The sequence below is a fragment of the Notamacropus eugenii genome, chromosome 4, assembly GCF_028372415.1.
Source record: "Notamacropus eugenii isolate mMacEug1 chromosome 4, mMacEug1.pri_v2, whole genome shotgun sequence".
NCBI lineage: Eukaryota > Metazoa > Chordata > Mammalia > Diprotodontia > Macropodidae > Notamacropus > Notamacropus eugenii.
The window spans coordinates 153,814,154-153,832,339 of NC_092875.1; the positions used below are offsets into that span (position 1 = coordinate 153,814,154).

Here is an 18,186-nt window from a genome sequence, read left to right on the forward strand (position 1 = left end):
CTGCCCCTAAAATAATTTATCTGGCACCTCAGTGTTTACAAAGCACTTTAAATGTTATCTTATTAGACACAATAACCCTGGGAGATACTAAGGTACAGAGAGCTTGAATTTCAAATTCTTCCACAGATACTCACTAGCTGGGTAACTATGGGTAACTCATAAAACCTGTCAACCTCAGTTTCCTCATTCTGTAAAATAGAGATAATAATTGCACTTACCTCCCAGGGTTGTAGATGGAGAGATGAGCTGAGTCAGAAAAACCTAGGTTCAAATCCAATCTCAGATTCTTATGAGCTATGTGACCCTGGGCAAGTCACTTAACAGCTCTGTGCCTCAGTTTCCTCATTTGTAAAATAGCATGTGAGGATCAACTGACATAACTTACATGGTGCTATGTAGAGATAAACTGTTATCTCTGAGGGATCCCACATGCGCCCTGGCAGTTTAAGCAGTGTGTCATTCTTTTTAGAGAATGTGGGGGCTCCAAGGCAAAGCACACTGCCACCTACCCTGCACCATTTTTGTCCCTGCAAAATCAGGGGAAAAGTAAGTATGAGGGAGAACCTCAAAGGGTGAAAAGAGTCACAAAACATAGAGCCCAGAGAATGTTTTGGAGAAGTATGAGGGGAAGAACTTTTGGTCTTCTAGTTAAGAGAGTGCTGGACTTGGGAGTTAGAAAGACCCAAGTTTGAATCCTGCCTCAGATACTTATTGGCTATGTGACCCTGGGCAAGTATTTAACATCTCATAGCTTCAGTTTCCTCACCTGTAAAATGAGGGGGTTGAACTAGAAGACCTCTAAGATCCCTTCTGGCTCTAAATCTGTGATGTACTTGGTGGACTGCTCATGCATACATGTCCTTGTTCATTAAGTTATCTCCCCCTCTGAAGTAACTGCAGCAGACAGGGGAAATGAAAAAAGGAAACAAGCATTTATTAAGTGCCTACTATGTGCCAGACATTGTTCTGAGCACTTTACAAATATTATCACATTTAATCCTCACAATAACCCTGGGAGTTAGGTGCTACTATTATCTCATTTTATACTATTACAGTTGAGGAAACTAAAGCAGGCAGAAGTCAAGAGAATTGTCCAGTCACACAGCGAGTAAGTGTCTGAGACAGGATTTGAATGTGTCTTCCTGACTCCATGCTCAGTACTCTATCCACTGAACCTCCTAGCTGCCTCTAGTAGGACCCAGAAGGAAAGGAACTGATGCCCCCCAGGGACAGCTCTGTCTCACTCGAAAGCACAACAGCACAAACACTGAAGACAATATCTGGTTCCTTTTCTCCCGTTCAGAGAACTCCGGGAAGGGTACATTTTCCAACACAAGTCTTTTAACTACTCAGGAAGTGATAGCTTTCTTAATGAGAAAAAAAAGATACTACAGAATTTCAGTCAGAGGTAAAAAGGTTCGAGTTTTTTTAACTGCAAGTTTGATGCTCAATTCAATGTAGCCCAACATACACTAATTAAGTGCTTACTACACGCCAGGCTCTGAAAATACAAAACTCCAAACCAAATGGTCCTTGCCCTCAAAGTATTTCTAGTCATGTGTACAATATGTATACAAATAAGTAAATATAAAAATTTAGAAAGTAAATCCAAAGTCATTTTTGAGAGGGGGGATACTCTCAACTACAGAGAACTGGGATATTTAATAACAGCACATATAGAGCACTTTACATTTATTATCTCATTTGATCTTCACAGCAAGCCTGTGCGACAGATGTTATTATTAAATTCACTTTACAGATGAGGAAACTAAGGTGGAGAGAGGTTAAATGACTCACCCTAAATCATATAGCTAGTAAGTGTCTGAGGTAGGATTTGAACTCAAGTCTCCCTGTCTCCAAATCCAATACTATCTATTATGTATAGAGGTAAAAGGGGGCACTTGAACTGAGCTTGCAAAGAAGACAGAGATTGGAGTTTCTAATTAACTAACCCCAAAACACTTATAAAGTGCCTACTATGTGTCAGGCATTGTGAGAAGGGAAAGAAGCCCAGATATGTCAACATGCCCAGCCTGGGCAAAGGTATGGAGGCAAGAGATGTAATGCCATCAACCACAATAGCAAGGAACACAATTGGCTGGAATGGTAAAGTTCATGAAGGAAAGTAACTAGTCTATAATAAGCCTGGAAAAGAAGATTGGATAGAGACAGATTGTGAAAGCTCTAAGTGCCTAACAGAGAATGAGGGGAGTGAAATGACTATACCTGGGCTTTAGAAATACCAAGTTAGCAACTACATTGAGAGTGAATTGGAGAGGGAAGTGGAGGCAGGGGGCCCAAACTAGGAGGCTCACAAGAATCCAAGAGAAAGGTGATGGGTACCTAAACTAGCATGATAACCACATGTGTGAAAAGAAGTGGTTGGGTCCAAGAGATATTGTAGAAGTAGAATGAAAGGGATTGGATTATATACTTTGGATACTGATGAGGGACCTATGGACTTGCCCAAGATCACATGAGCTTAAGTATCAGAGGAAGGATTTGAACCCAGGACCTCTGGCTCCATAACTATCCTTCCTTCGAACCACCATGCCACCCTACTGTCTTGTTCTACCTCTTTATTCAAAAATGAATAAGGGAGAAAGAGGGGCCTGCCTCATGGACAATCTTCAAGCAGAGAATATTAGATAATTACTTGACAGGTATGTTATAGTGGTGATTATTTTTGTCAAATGTGAACTGGTGAATTGGTCTAGATCAGGGGTAGGGAACCTGTGGGCCTGAAGCCACATGTGGCCTTCTAGGTCCTTGGGTGTGATCCTTTGACTGAGTCCAGGTTTTATCAACAAATCCTTTTATTAGGGGTTTTTTTTCTGTAAAGTTTAGATTCAGTCAAAGAGCTACACTTGAGGACCTAGAGGGCCACATGTGTCTTTGAGGCCTCAGGTTCCCCACCTCTGGTCTAGATGGGCTCTGAAGCTCCTTTCAACTCAAAAACTTGATGATCCTACAATCTTTCTCATTCTTTTCTCTTGCTTTTCTTAGTTAGATCAGTGATGAAAAAAGACTTCCTAGTGATCTCCTCTAGACAGCCAAGTTGGTGGTGCCTCAGAACATCTGTGGTTCTGGGGTTTTGTCCTTCCAGCCTCTGGTGACCATCTGGATGGGAAAAGAGCACTCCGAGTGGGCAGTAGTAGCCCATGGGAAGGGTTTGAGGGAAAACACACACACAAAAAAAATCATGCTCCTACCACCCACCCCTAAAAGAATCTCTCCCTTGTACCTAGAACAATCTCTAAAACTCCCTTTTGCAAATTTATTTCTTAGAATTGGAAGGCAATGTGTTCAAACCTGGGTTTGAATCCTCCTTCAGACACTTACTGGCTGTGAGACACTGAGCAAGTCATAAAAAACTGAGAAAATATTAGTACCTACCCATACTTGTTTGGTGGCACAAATGAAGGGATACAAATAAAGCTTTATACTCCTTAAAAGGCAGTGTGGATATGAGCCATTACTGAGGATGTAAGCTCAAGGAGTATCTATCTCCCTTTTGCATTTTTATCCCAAGTTATTCAATTAGTAAACATAAATTTATTAAGCCCTTACTAAATGCCAGGCACTGTGCTAAGCACCAGGGATACAAATACAAGCAAAAGGAAATATAGTTTCTGCACTCAAGGATTTTATGTTCTAACAGGGAAGATAATACATAAAAGCGGAAATCAAAAGGGATGGGAAAGGCGGTACCCAGGTGGGGACATGGTGGCCAAATCAGAGAATCAAGGATAGCTGGTGACCTTCCCCAAAATGGAAGTTTGGGGAAGAATTCACCAATAGAAGAAGGGGGCCACAGTGAAAGAAACATGAGGCAGCTGAAGCAAGTACAGCACCCAGCACACTGTAGGCACCATTGAGAATCAGACTCCAGGGAAAACAAAAGAGGGAGTGTACCCATAGTATTTCCAAGGATTTGGCCTAGGGAAGATGCCATTTCCTGCTTTGGACTAGCCTGACCTGTGAAATTCTACCTCTAACAATCCCATCTTTCTAAAAGCCTTTGCATCCTTTCTGAGTCATTGAGCAAAATATCTAAAGCAGGGTAAGACCCTTGGAGATTACTAATATCATAGCAAGCCCTTTCCCCCTCTCCCCCACTCTCCATCAGAATGGAACAGGACAGGTACCTGGGAGGGAGCAGGGAAAGGGATGAAGAAAAAGGAGACGGAGACAAGGAAAGGAAACCTCTTCCTCTCTGGGACCCTTAAAGGGCAAAGCAGGGAACCCATTTAGAGCCAGACTTTTTGAACATTTGCTCAGGCCAATAACAAAAGCAGACAAAGGGGTGTGTGAAATAACTCCCCATACCACCTCTTGAAAAAATGAAATGAGAATTGTAATTCAGAAGGCAGTGGAGTTGCAATATTAAGCTCACTTGGAAAGGATGAGACTGGTTGAAGGGATTTCTTCTTTGCTTTATCTCCATGGATTATGGGGCTCAGTAGGGACTTGGGTGTTGTACCACATAAGTTCTACATGGGCTGAGGGAAAGAATGTTTATCCAAACCACTCCTAGTCCCCTCAAGTCCTGGGAGAACAAGAGGACAGGGTCAGCCCTAGGCAAAGTCTGTCCTTGGCACCATCCCATCTCCTTCTGAACCCTTTCCCATAATTCAGGGTCCCTTCCCCCCAGGTCCTGGGTGTGCCTTCTTGATGCCTCAGGGGCCTTTCAGTCTTGGAGGAAATATAAAACATAATGGGAACGTTCTCATTAAGATCCCCATTTAAAAGGCAGAGCGACTTTTAGTGTTTCTTTGCCTCTTAAAATGGTGACCACCTTATTGTATTTTCCAAATCCTTTCTTCTAGAGTTCAGAATCCTCATCTATAAAATGGTAGTGATCCCTAAAGTCCCTTTGAGCTTTAAAATTCCATTTTTCTAATGAGCTAAATAAAACATCTTACAGGTCTTTACTTTAATAGAGAGCTAGACATGGAATAAAGAACACCTGAGTTCAAATCTAACGTCAGACACTGAACAAGTCACTTAACCTCTACCTGCGTCAGTTTCCTCAACAATAGCACCAATCTGGCAGAGCTGTTATGAGAATCAAATGTGCCTGGCACATAGTAGGCACCGTATAAATGCTAATTCCCTTCCTCCCTCTCCTCTGCAGTGAGAATGACCAAACCACAGAGTGAATGGAAGTTAAAAGCACAGTTGGTGCACATGAGGACCTTATCTAAATTGTTACCTACCTAAAGTCTTTTGGAAATGATTTGCAAAGCAAGTACATTTTCTTGGGCATTCATGGAATTATAGAACATTAGAGTTAGTAGGTGCCTTATGCTGGAGGGTCTTTGACAAGTGGTCATTCAGTTTATTTATTACATTTATCTTCTATGTGCTAGATGCTGTGCTAGGTAGTATAGCTAGGTGGCACAGTGGAAATCAGGAAGGCAGGTTCAAATCAGACACTTGCTATCTGCATGACCCTGGTTAAATCACTTAACTTCTAATTACCCCAGTTTCCTCAACAGTGCCTGCCAAAAAATAGGTACTTTATAAATGTTTCCTTCCTTCCAACAAAGATAACAATGAAAAATGGTCCCCTTCTTCCTGAATGCTTCCTGTGATGGGAATCTTACTCACATTAAGAGGGTGGTTTCTTCACATCAACCCTTTAAGGTAGGTAGATAGGAATAGGGATAGAGATTGAACCTGGGATGGCATTGATAGAGGCAACTGGGGATGAAGAAACTGCCTCTACCAATGAAGATCAATACCTTTTCTGCAACTTAGAGCCTTGGAAAGTTGACTAAAACAGAAGCACAAGTAATATGAACCCCATTTTACAGTTGAAAAAGCCAAGACTCTAAAAGATTAAGTAACTTGCCCATCATCACAGAGAAAGTATTTCAGATTGGATTTGAACTCAGGACTCCTAACCCCAGGCCAGTGTTCTATCTACTATGTCATGCTGCCTTCCAAAGCCTCCTAAAATCACATTAGCTGCCTTGGCTGCCATGTTATGTTGCTGCGTCATATTGAGCTTTCAATTTAGTAAACCCCCTCTTTGTTCCCTCCTCCCTGTCTTTTTTCACACAAATTATTGCCTGGCCATGTTTTTTCCATCTTGTACCTAGGACATTTTTTTAACTTAAGTGCAGCATTTTACATTTCTCCCTATTAAATTTCTCATTATAAGATGCCACCTATTTTTCCAGCCTGTTGGGATTTTTTTCAGATCCCAATTCTGTCATGCAACATATTAGCTCTCGTAGGTGGGAGGACGGACTGAAGCACCTCTGAAGCCTTTTCCAACTCAGATTCTATGAGTCACTCCAGCTATGGCTCCTGGCTTTTTGTCTATCTAATAAGCATGCCCTTAGAGGTGAGCCTGACTCAAGCTTATTCAGGTCCAATGTTGGAATCAAATGAAGTCCTTGTAGGTCAGGTTGATGAACAAAAATCAAATGAACAAGGTGAGGCTCACTTAGCCCTAACCTGGAAGGATACAGTGGCACTTAGTTCAGATAAATGCTTCCTCTTTTTCCAGTCTCCACATGAAAACCATCAGATTTGTTGTGGTGACTCAGGCACTCCCACTCTGGGTGGGCCTTTTTATGCCCTCAGGTGACTAGGAAGCCATCTTTATTTAATACAGCCAGAGTCTACTAGGAAGCAGTATCTCGAGACCAGCAAGTCCTGGGGATGGCCTTGTTACCTTTTAGAGAAAAATTACCCTACTTTTGTTTCAGGGGGCCTATCAAATATGCCATCTATGCTATCAGTAAAGTCACCAATAAAAATGCTGAACAGAGCAAGGTTAGGCACACAGTTTCACTGGTCCAGCAGGATAATGTTGGGTAGAATGATATTTATATGGGATATTTTATTTCAAATTGATAAGGGAAAGTATTTTCAGATTATTCCTCTGTGAGTGTCCCAAGTTGGGGATAGTTGGTAGCTAGGTGGCACAGTGGTTAGAGTGCTGGGCCTGGAGGCAGAAGAACTGGAGTTCAAATTCTGCCTCAGATAGTGACTAGATGTATGACCATAGACAAGTAACTTAATTACTATCTGCCTCAATTTCCTAAACTGTAAAATAGGAATAACAATAGCACCTACCCCCCAGGATTGTTATGAGGATCAAATGAGAAAATATTTGTACATGCTTGACACATAGTAGGAACTTAAATAAATGCTTATTTCCTTTCATCTTTCCACTTTGCCTATAAGAATCCTTCCTGCCATCATCCTTCAGGGCCCAGCTTAAATCCTACCCCTTTCCTGAAAGCTCTTCAAATCATTGCAAGGTGAAACAATCTCCATTTTCTGAACTGTCATAACAATTCATTTGTATCTTTCTTATACGCATATATTTATGCATTCAGTATAAGTTTCTTATTTAACACATTTGCAGCTTAGAAAGCACTTAATAAATGCACATCGAATTTGGATGGATGAGTAGGGATTAATTAATTCAAATAAGCCATTAACTAGTCACCCAACTGAGAGTTATACCCTGAGGGAATGGGATCAGTTTTAGTGAAGGCTAGAAAGGGTGTGACTTGGACTGGTGAAGGGTGATGGGGAAGGTCCCTAGGCTTCCAGAAAGCAAAGTTATGAGGAGTCCAGTCACCTGGAGCAGAATGTTAGAAAAGTCAAGTTATTGTTTGTGAAATCATGTTTTAAGTTGTGTCTGACTCTTCATGACCTCATCTGGGGTTTTCTTGGCAAAGATACTGGAATAGTTTGCCATTTCCTTCTCCAGCTCCTTTTACAGATGAGAAAACTGAGGCAAACAGGGTTAAATGACTTGCCCAGAGTCATACAACTAGTAAGTGTCTGAGGTTCAAGAACATGACTCTTCCTGACTCCAGGCCCACCACTCTATCCACTGTGCCACCTAGCTACCCAGAAAAGTAGGCAGGGATTGCCAAAGACAAACTTCAGGACCTGAGTTCAACTCCTCCTCTTAGGAAGATGTAACCTTGAACACGTCCCTTAACTTCTCAACATCTCCTTTTCTTCATCTTAAAATAAGGGGAGATTGAACCAGGTGATCTCTAATGTTCTCACTCCAAATCCTATAACCCCATTTCACAATTTTGCCGCTGTTGCTGCTGATAGATTTTGGTATCTATTTGATTAGCAATCTTGATGGCTGCTGTTCTGGGAGAAAGAGAGCCAAAAGGATTTTTCTTTAGCCTACAACTGAGTCATCAGAAAAGAGGGTCCAGCATTCTCTTCATCCTCTACACAGCTAACAAAAGTTTTCCTAAAACACAGGTCAGATCCTTCTGTTTAAGAACTTAAAATGATTTCCCAATGCCCTTAGAATAAATGACAAATACCTCAATTTCACATTCAAAGCCCTCATAATCTGGCTTCAAACTATATTACCAGACTTATTTCACATTAGTCCCCTTCACACACAATCTATTTGTTCCAGCTAAAGTAGAACTTTAACTAACTTGCCCTTCATGACACTTAACATTCCATTTACCACCTCCATGCCTTTGTATTTCCATGCCTGGAATATATGCCCTCCTCACCTCCAACTCTTAGAATATAAATGATTCAACTAAACTGCAGAAGGTTAAGTGATTTGCCCAGAGTCACAGCAAGTGAACACTGGAGCAAAGATTTGAACTTAAGTCTTTTCCAACCCTGAAGTTGGAATCAGTGGGTCTGGGGGAAGGAAGTGAACCCCTGTAGGCAGACAGAAAACTGAGCCACTATCCATGTTAGGTGTTGCAAACCTATCTTTCATGGCTTCGTACTCAGACTGGCTGCTCCTAGCTCAAATAAGTTGACCCAGCAGGTATTCCTGCCTAGGTTCTAAGTGACCCTGCGTGTCCTGCAATGCCAGTCCCTTAGCCAGCCTGGAGACTCTTCAGTCCGTCACAGAGCTGCTCACCACCTAGAGCTGATGAGCTAGCTGAGCATCTTGGAACTTTTCCTCTACCTCCACCGCCCCATGATGCTGCCCAGTGCTGGGACACATCACAGAAAGGAAGCCTAGCTTCTGGAATGAGTGTGTAGGGAAAGAAGGCAACCTCATTATTCTTATAAAAGTAGATTTTTATTGCTATCTTTTATTTTTATATCACTTACCTCTCCCCCTGTATTTCCCTCTTTTCCCTCCGAGAGAGACATCCCTTATAACAAACAATTTTTAAAAGAAAAGAGGAAGTGAAAAAAGGGGGGGCAGGGATCAGTACAAACTGACTAGCAGCATTAAAAAAAAATCCAACGTTTCAGGCAACGTTCCACAGTCATGGACTTCAACCTCTGCAAAGGAGTTGAGGAGATGTCTTTTCATATCTCGTCTTTCAAGCCAAACTTGGACTTTACAATTTCCCAACATTCAGTTTCAATTGTTTCTTGATTGTTACTCTTTTGTTTACATTGTTGCAGTCACTGAATGTATCATTTTTCCTAGTTCTGCTGTTACTTCGCTTTGTATCAGTTCATGGAAGTCTTCTCAAGTGTCTGTCTCTGTCTTCATCATTCTCATTGTTTCTTACGGCTCAGTAATATTTCATTACATTCATACAGCACACTTTGTTTAGCTGTCCTCAATCAACAGGCATCTACCTTGTTTCCAATTCTTTGCCATCACAAAAAGTGTTGCTCTAACTGTTGGTTTCAATGAAGGCTTTCTTTTTGCTTATGACCTCCTTATGGTATACGCCAAACAGTCTTCCTTTGGCTTTTAAGAAAGGAATAAATTCCTTTCCTTTCACATCCCTTTAGCAAGGATCCAGAACCAAGAAACTGTGTGGAACAACATTTGGGGAGAGGGGGTCAGACTCTCATTGGCACCATTTGCTCCCCAGCTCTGAGCTCAGAAGGCAGCCACCCCACAAAGCAGAATTATCTGTTTGTTCCCTGCTGTCTGCCAGCTGTTGGACAGGAATGAAACAGCCGTCTGAGGCTGTGATGAAACATTTTTAAAAGGGGGAATGTGGCTAAAGGATGGGAGAGCAGAACATGACCCCCACATTTTTCAGGCTTAGGTTAGAGTCACTTTCTGTATCTGTAGAGTACCTTTTACTCTTGTGGTATGTATGTCAAACAATGAAATTAATGCCTGCCAAGTGAACAGGTCATCCCAGTCCATGCCTGAACCTTAGAGGCATTTGTAAAGGATCCAGACAGGCCACTGATGAGAAAAGCAACAGGCTTCTACTATGGGTGTGTTTTACCTCACTCAAGGGAAGGAAAGCTTGAGATTTAGAGGGCACTATGGATGGGAAGATAGAAAGAAGGTAGGCACAATCGACAAGAAATGGTACAATGAATTTTCAAGCTATGGCAAGAAGAGGAAGGTGGTTTGATGAGGGTCCCTATAATGAAATTGGCCCTGAATACACTCAGATTCAACTCTCCAGTCCCTCTTCCCATCAGTGTGAGATATAGCTGGAGTTCCATCTCCTACACCAGGCTAGCAACTGACCCTCCACATTAGTCCTGCAAACCAAAGCACCACTACATTCCCCTCAAGGCCATTCCACATACTCTGGCTCACAGGTCACACGCTGGAATACCCCAGGACAGGTCACTTCTTGAAGTTTAGAAAGACCAAAGTCACATAAAGAAGGATAGGGTCTTGTTTGTGCTGTCATAGGCAGAGAAATGTCTCTTAGTAAGTCATGGGAGACACAAGTTTCTAGCATGGAGGTTATAAGCAGAGCCAGGCAGAAGAGGCCAAGTTTAGAGTCTGTTACAAGAAAGACTAGGCCCCCGAACTTAGAGGATATTTTTTTCAGATTACAACACAGGTGAAAACTAAGGCAGAGATTGGGGTGGGAAGAAGAAAGAAAGATGGGGGAGAGAGGAAGGAGATGGACTTATCTAGGTTTTGTTTTCAGCTATTTCAAAAAGTAAAACTCCTCCATAAATTGCCCTGAGGGAGAGATGGTGGGAAGTCTTTAATACCACTTAAAAAGGAGCAGAGTAACATGACATGGTTCTATATCACTGAGAAATAAGGAAGTCTGGGTAAGTATATATTACTGACCAGAGACAAGCCTTTTTTTTAGTTTTTAACCTCTTTTTATGAAATTTTTTTCTAAAATCTATTGCACATTTCCTTGTCTTAGTAAACAGAATATACTAAACATAATTTAAGCTTTTTAATGACTTGGGTTCATCATTATGAGCATCAGTTATACCACTGAGCTGTTATACATGTCCTCAGGCATATAGAATTGTTTGCCCCTACACTAATGGCTCCTGACTTGTGTACTTCTCTATTTGGTGAATATTCTGTCTGGTCCTTGCTGTTGGATGTCACTTCCCATGAGGCCTTTGAGTAGGACCACCCACTCTTCCCCATTTGTAATCTGCTTCATCGGGAATAAGGTAAATGCAACCTAGAAAAAAAACTAGACCAAATAACCAATCCAACATACAGTCAGGAAAGAAGTATCAAGCACCTTCTGTGTGCAAAGCATCATTCTAGGTGCTAGAGGAGATACAGTAAAAAATTTAAATAAGACACAGTCCCTGGCCTCATGAGGAATATAGTCTCAGCAGTCTTGATTTTCTGCATATCTTTACTACACTCTTACAAGAGCAAGGTTTTATGATAGCTTTTCCTCACTATTCAGAAACTTATGGGGGAGGAGGTGGTGGTAGAGAGAAGCTTCTGGGTTCACATCTGTGATCTTATAAGATTAAGTTTTCTGGAAGTTGATTGCCATGTAACCAATCGATCAATTGTAACAATGATTCCCCTGAACTCATTGCCAAAGACCAAGTTGTTGTAGTTCACCTCTCCCCCTGGGTTCTCTACCCTTAAGAGGGTTCTTCCTCTGCTTATGGCTTCAGCTCCCACGGATGATATTCCTAAAATGTAGAGGGTCGGTTCCTTATACTTGAGCTCCATATAACTAGTAACAGTCAGAGTAGGTTTTACAAAGGAATATTTACTCCAAAAGCGTAACAAATATATAAACATACTTCTCTAACATATGGGGCTTAAATCCCTCACCTCTATGCCACATCAATCCCTGAATAGGGGAAGGGATTAAGTTCACAATTTTGCACAGTTTCTATAGAGCACAGTCCAAAGTTTCAAGTCCAAAGCTCCCTTTTGACTTAAGTTCCAGGAATCCTGGCTTCTCTGGGCTTCCCTGACAACTTGCCAGGCTGCAACATCCCAGATACAATCCCGGCTTCAAGGTCACCATGGCTCAGACTCCTAGGTCCAATGGGGATCACCCTTGGGACCTGCAACTGGGAAGAACAAATGACAGCAGAGATGAACAAATGAAAACAGAAAAAAAAATACCCCCAGGCCAAGAGAAACTTTGGAGCCACCACCCCGATTAGTTCATGGTACCTATAATGCTGATGAACTATGATCTTCACCCTCTGAATGCAGCAGGAAAGAGAAGGCAGGAAAAATGAGAAGGGAAGAAAGAAGGAGGAAAAAAAGAAAGAAAGAGAGAGAGAGAAAGGAAGAAAGAAAAAAGAAGGGAAGGAAGGAGGAAGGAAGGAGGGAGGAATGGAGTAAAAGAGAGAAAGAAAGAAAAACAGGAAGGAAGAAAGAAAGAAAGAGGAGGGAAGGACAAAGGAAGGAAGGAGGGAGGAACAGAGTGAAAGGAAGGAAGGAAGAAGAAAGAAAAAAAAGAAAGAAAGAAAGAAAGAATGAAAGAGAATAATAATAGGACCTCCCTCCCAGGTTTTTTGTGAGGACCAAATGAGATAATATTTGTAAAGCCCTTTTCAAGCCTTAAGACATTATATAAATGCTGTTTTTATTATTATTTGGGGAAGCAGTATGCACACAGCTAAGTGCATACAAAATAAATGAAAGGCAGTTAGGGAGAGAGGACATTAGCCACTGAGAAAATGAAGAAACATTTCTACTTGAAGGTGATGCTTGAGCTCTGACTTTCAGAAAGAGAGGAACTCTAGGAGATGGAAGTGAGGAGGGAGTACATTTCAGAGAGGAGGCACGGCCTTGTGCAAAGGCCCAGAGACAGGAGACTGAATATCATGTATGAAGAAAAGCAAAGCCATCCAGTTTGGCTAGAACCCCGAGAGTGTGAGAAGTAATGTGAAATCAGTCTGGATATATAACAGGATGTCCTTTGGAAAAAGAGTGCCTTTTGATATCTTGAGTATGGAAATGTTTTGATTATTAACTTGCCTGAGGAGACCAAGTTGTATTTCATGTTTTCTTTGGCAGGCTTTCTCTGCCCTGAAGGGAAGGCCGAGGAAATCCAGTGAAGACAAAGCATCATAAGGCAAGGTGTATTTTCAGTAGGGAAAAGGAAACTGAGAGAAACAGGGAACTTTAGGCCCCAAACATGGAGGCCTGGAGTCTATCCCTTTCTTAAAAAAAAAAATTTAAAAAAACCAGAACAGTTCCTGAGATATCAAATCCCTGAGAGAGGCTCTGTTGAACATACTGGGATCAGAGGGGATGAATTCCTTGTCCTTCCTCTCTGGGAAGAATGGAGGCTGGACCAGCACCAAACAGAACCTCAGCTTCCAAAGGCCAATGTGGTTTTCTGGTGGCCACAAGTTGGCTTCGGGGCTGGCTGTGACTCAAGTACCAGAGAGGCAGCTTTCACTGTGACGGAAGCAAGAATTAATGACTCCTTCCAAGAACAGATGAGCCTGATGATTTTTTATGCTAAAATTAACTTTTAAACATGCTCATCCTCCCCTCCTTCCCCTTTGGAATTTCTTCTTTAAAAAAGGAAAAGAAATAAACAAGGGAACCAAAGAAAATACCCTCTCATTTATGTCATTGTTTTTCTGTTTTCTTTGCTTTTGAATATAGCTGAGGAAGAGAAAATATCGTGCAAAGGCTGCTACAGATTAGCAGTAAGAAGTCCAAGCATGCAGAGGCACTCCTTACCTCTGCTCCCAGGAGCTCTCCAGGCTCCACCCCTACAACAGCTGACGGGCATGCATTTATCTTAACTCGCTAAGCACCTTCACCCAATTGCAGTTAGCTCTCAGCTATTTTAAACACAGTGAACAGAACGTTTGATCTGGCAGGAAGGCTATCCCTGCCCATATTGTTTTGCTTTCCCCTTCGAGGGTCAGGTTGCCTCTGTCAGTAACAAGGGCTCAGGTCTCCTTGGGCCCCAAATTACACTTCCTTGTTGAATAGAAAATACCACCCTTTCTTTGAGATTTTGATTCCACATGACTCCTCTAAAATGCCTCAAATGAGGCTGAGAAGCTCTTGGAAAAGGAAAGCTTCCCTCTCCATCCAGCTTAGTAAACAAAGGAGAATAGAAACAATTTCAAGGTCTCAAGAAGCAGATCTTTGGCTTGGTGTAGAATCAGCAATGAGGTCTGTGGATCAGAGGACTATTGGTCTACAGTGGCAAAGGACTTCAAAGGTCATCTGGATGGCCCCTCATTTCACACGCAGGGGAAGTGAGGTCTAGGGCATTTTAGGAATTTGCCCAAGGTCACACAGGTAATGAGAGGGGGCAGCTAGGTGGTACAGTGGCTAGAGTGCTGGCCAGGAGTCAGGAAGACCTGAGTTCAAATCAGGTTAATGTGTAATACTGGGCAAATCACTTAACCTATTTGCCTCAGTTTCCTCATCTGGAAAATGAGGAGGAAATAGCAAACCACTCCAAGATCTTTGCCAAGAAAACCCTAAATGAGGTCACAAAGAGTTGGACACAACCGAAACAACTGAACAACAACAACTACGTGAAAGTTGGGGATTTGCCCCTCCTAATACAGAGGTGAAGGAATGACTCTTGGTGCAGGATAAGGCACACCTTTTTAGACAGGACCAATGTGGAAATTTGTTTTGCTTGACTATGCACGTTTTTCCACAAGAGTTTTCTTTCTCTTTTTTTTTCCCCTGTGGGGATGGGGAAGAGAGAAGGATGGGAAAGGTGTTGGGATAAGGGAAGACTAGGAATGGGGTTGCCAAAAAGAAAAGGAAAACAAAAGAAAGAGGGTTGTGGAAGCATTTTTAGATGCAAGAAGTAGAAGGAAATTCAGAAGGAATCACAGAACAGCAGGACAGCTTTGAAAGTTACATGTTGGAATTATTATATACAAGAAAATAAGCTGTACCTAACAGAAATTCGTGATTTCATATATTATCTTTTTTTGTACTGTCATGCCTATGGAAATCCTCATTTCATTTGGTGTTTGCTAAGTCTGAATTTTCAGAAATAAAATAATTACAATGACAGAACACTGGGGATCTGAAGTGGGGCCTTGCCTTTTATTCCTCTAACAGGCAGAAAACTGTCCTGTCATCCTGACAAGCTGTAACAAAATCCAACACTCAGCCCCCCACCCCACCCCCAATGATTTGCTACAGCTGGTCTTATTCTCTGTTCTCTTGCAAAGAGCTAAATGTAACTGAAGGTTGGGGCTATGCTAATGTTTCTTTTGCTGAGTAAGAATGGATTAAAAGAAATTTTTGAGAAAAGACAGCAGAGGAACAACTAAGTGGCACAGTGGAAAGAGTTCAAATGTGACCTCAGACACTTACTAGCTGTGCTATCCTGAGCAAGCCACAGATGAGGAAACTGAGGCCCAGAGAGGTTAGGTCACCTGTCCAAGTTCATACAAATAATAAGTGGTAGAGGTAGGACCTAAAATACCATCTTCTGCAAGAAGTTTTTCCTGGCACCTGTTAATACTAGTACTTCCCTCTGATATTTCTACTCATTTATCCTGTATCCACCTGATATGTACTTGTTTTCTTGTTGTCTCACTCATCAGGATGGGAACTACTGCTCCTTGAGGACAGGGACTGTTCCAATCTGTCTTTGTTTCCCCTGGAGTTAGCACAGTGCACACCTTGTTGACTTGCCTTAACTTGATCATACTTCAACCCATACTCTCTGATTTCAAATCTAACATTCTTTCCCTGTTTTCTCGTGCTTTCTCTTAAATTTAGCTAATTGGATGGGAAAAGGAAAGAGAAACTAGAAAAAGAAGATAGAGAATTCAGTGAGTAAGTCAATAAAAGCTGAAGGTCAGCTCAGGAGAACAACCATTTTAAGGAAGGCTTTAAACCAGTGACCAGCTACAGAAGAGCATTTGTCCAAAGAGACAGAAAGGGAAGAGGGAAATGAGATTCCTTTCATGTCTGGGTTGAACTAGAAGGAGGGGGAGATCCCTTACAACTCATAAATTCTGTGATTCTATGGTCCCAACACTTAGTCCTTCTTTTTGAAGCCCCAAGTCCATTTTTTCTCTCTAGACTGAAACTGTTCTTCCCTCAGTTATTCCAAACCTGACTTGCATTCTAACCTCCCCCAGATTTTGGCCAGTCCTTAGAAGTGTAGAGAGGAGAAAGTTGCCAAAGGCAGCAGCACAGAAAATAACCAGCTTCTCTGTTACAGTGGATGGCTCTTGAGAAGGTGGAGTATTGAAGAAAATATATATGTTGCAAAACAAAAGAAATAAAAAACAAGGAAGGAAGGAAGGAAAGGAGGGAAGAAGAGAGGGAAAGGAGGAAAGGAGGGAGGGAGGAAGAAAGGAAGGAAGGAAGGAAGGAAGGAAGGAAGGAAGGAAGGAAGGAAGGAAGGAAGGAAGGAAGGAAGGAAGAAAGGAAGGAAGGAGAGAGTTAGCAACAAGGAAATTCCAGAAATCATTGATTGTCTGGAGGCTACCCAGAACCTTTCTGTCACAAAACCACATCTCGCCCTTATTATTTACCACTTTCTTTTCCCTTTTCTTGCTTTTGGGATTTCATGTACAGCCTTGATCCTAAGGCCCTAGTCCGAGGTGTCAGGGGGAATGTCTTCTGACATCGTTGTTTTTAAACGGCATGCAGAATATCACCTGAAATAAAAGCTTTTTAAAAAAGTTTTCCAAAACAAAATAATCCAGTCTCCCCTGTCGGAGGCACAAGATGTGACTGTTCTACCTTCAGATGTGAGGATGTGATTACAAAAAAAAACTGAGCTCACATGTTGAGGAGGTTTGGCAGATGCTAAACCCCTGTGTTTGATGAGGCGAGCCATGTTTAACCCAGAGAGCACTGAAGGTGCAAATCTTCACAAGAGGAGACTCCATCAAGGTCACTGGACTGCCAGGATATGTCATTTTTATTACATAGTGTGTTCAGGTTTTACTTAGCCTGCCTGAGACCAAAATATAGTATTAGCTTCATCTGGAACTTATATAACTCTTTAAAATTTGCAAAGCATTCCACATATATTATCTCATTTGAGCTTCTCACAACCACTCTGGGAAGCAGGTGGTACATTAGATCAAGCACAGGGACTTGGAGTTCAAATCTGACTTCAGATACTTACTAGCTGTGCAACTAGGAATATGGTACACTTAACCCCTCTGGACCTCAGTTTCCTCATCTTTGAAATGGGATTGACAATTGCACTTACAGGATTATTGTGAGGATCAAATGATTCACCATATATAAAGCTCTCTACAATCCTTAAAACACTGTGTAAATGAGAATAATGATAGTCCCCTACCTTCCTGGGTTGTTCTGAAGATCAAATGAGTTAACTTATTAAAGTGCTTTGCAAACCTATAAAAGCACCATGAAAATGCTAGCTGTCATCATCATTTCATGATGCTGTTATTTTCCTCATTTTACAGATAAGGAAATTGAGCCTCTAAAATAATGAATTATTTGCCCAGGTTCAGTTGTTGGTTATTAGTGTTTCTTCTCTGCATGTAGAAGCTTATTTATTTAAAATTGTCAGGAGGCAGCATGCTACAGTGGAAAGATTGCTGCCTGTACAGTCAGAGGACCTTGGTTCAAATCACATTTCTGACAACCACAGCAAAGCTCAGTTTTCTTTTTTCTTTTTTTTTCTTTTTTTTTTGAGGCAATCGGAATTGGAATTAAGTGACTTGCTGAGGGTCACATAACTAATAAGTGTCTGAGGCTAGATTTGAACTCAGATCCTCCTGCTTCCAAGGGCTGTGCTCTATCCATTGGGCCATCTAGCTGTCCCTCATTTTCTTATTTTTAAAATAAAGGGATTGTACTCTATGGTCCTCCAAGGTTCATTTCAACTGTAGATTATGACCTTGTGAAAAAACAAGTGAGCCATCAGCCATGGACCCTCCTCTCTATTTGCAAGAGAGCATTTGTCCAAAAAGACAGAAAGGGAAAGGGGAAATGAGATTCCTTTCATATCTGGGTTGAACTAGATGAGGGGGACAAATGCTTCTCTCTTGCAGAACCTCCATGGAGAACCTCGTGAACAACTGTGGCCCTGCAGAAAT

At 41.7% G+C, this 18,186-nt stretch overlaps 1 long non-coding RNA gene across 1 annotated transcript; it reads right to left on the reverse strand.

Moving 5' to 3' along the window:
* Positions 1-11,883: 11,883 nt before the first annotated feature.
* On the reverse strand, positions 11,884-13,843 carry LOC140500676 (uncharacterized). The gene is made up of 2 exons (XR_011965842.1): positions 13,133-13,843; positions 11,884-12,213 (listed from the first exon to the last, which is right to left on the reverse strand). It is a non-coding gene; the product is annotated as an uncharacterized lncRNA (long non-coding RNA).
* Positions 13,844-18,186: the final 4,343 nt, after the last annotated feature.